Below are 223 nucleotides of genomic sequence, written 5' to 3'. Positions count from 1 at the left end.
GAAGGAGGAGAGAAAGATACAGCAGACAAACAGGCAAAAGAGTGGGGGGAGGTTAGACAGAGAAAAAGAAGAATACTGCCCCCCCGATCATGTCCCTTTTTAAAACGCAAGTCACTATATGCCCTAGTTCGCTGATGTAAATGCCGAGTTTTAACCTTTAGCTTTGAAGGGGAATTGCCGCGAATTTTTTATAATTACTGTCACCTTTTAAGAATTTATATTA

Source organism: Penaeus monodon, chromosome 15 (assembly GCF_015228065.2).
Source record: "Penaeus monodon isolate SGIC_2016 chromosome 15, NSTDA_Pmon_1, whole genome shotgun sequence".
NCBI classification, from domain to species: Eukaryota; Metazoa; Arthropoda; class Malacostraca; order Decapoda; family Penaeidae; genus Penaeus; species Penaeus monodon.
This window is presented reverse-complemented; position numbering follows the sequence as displayed.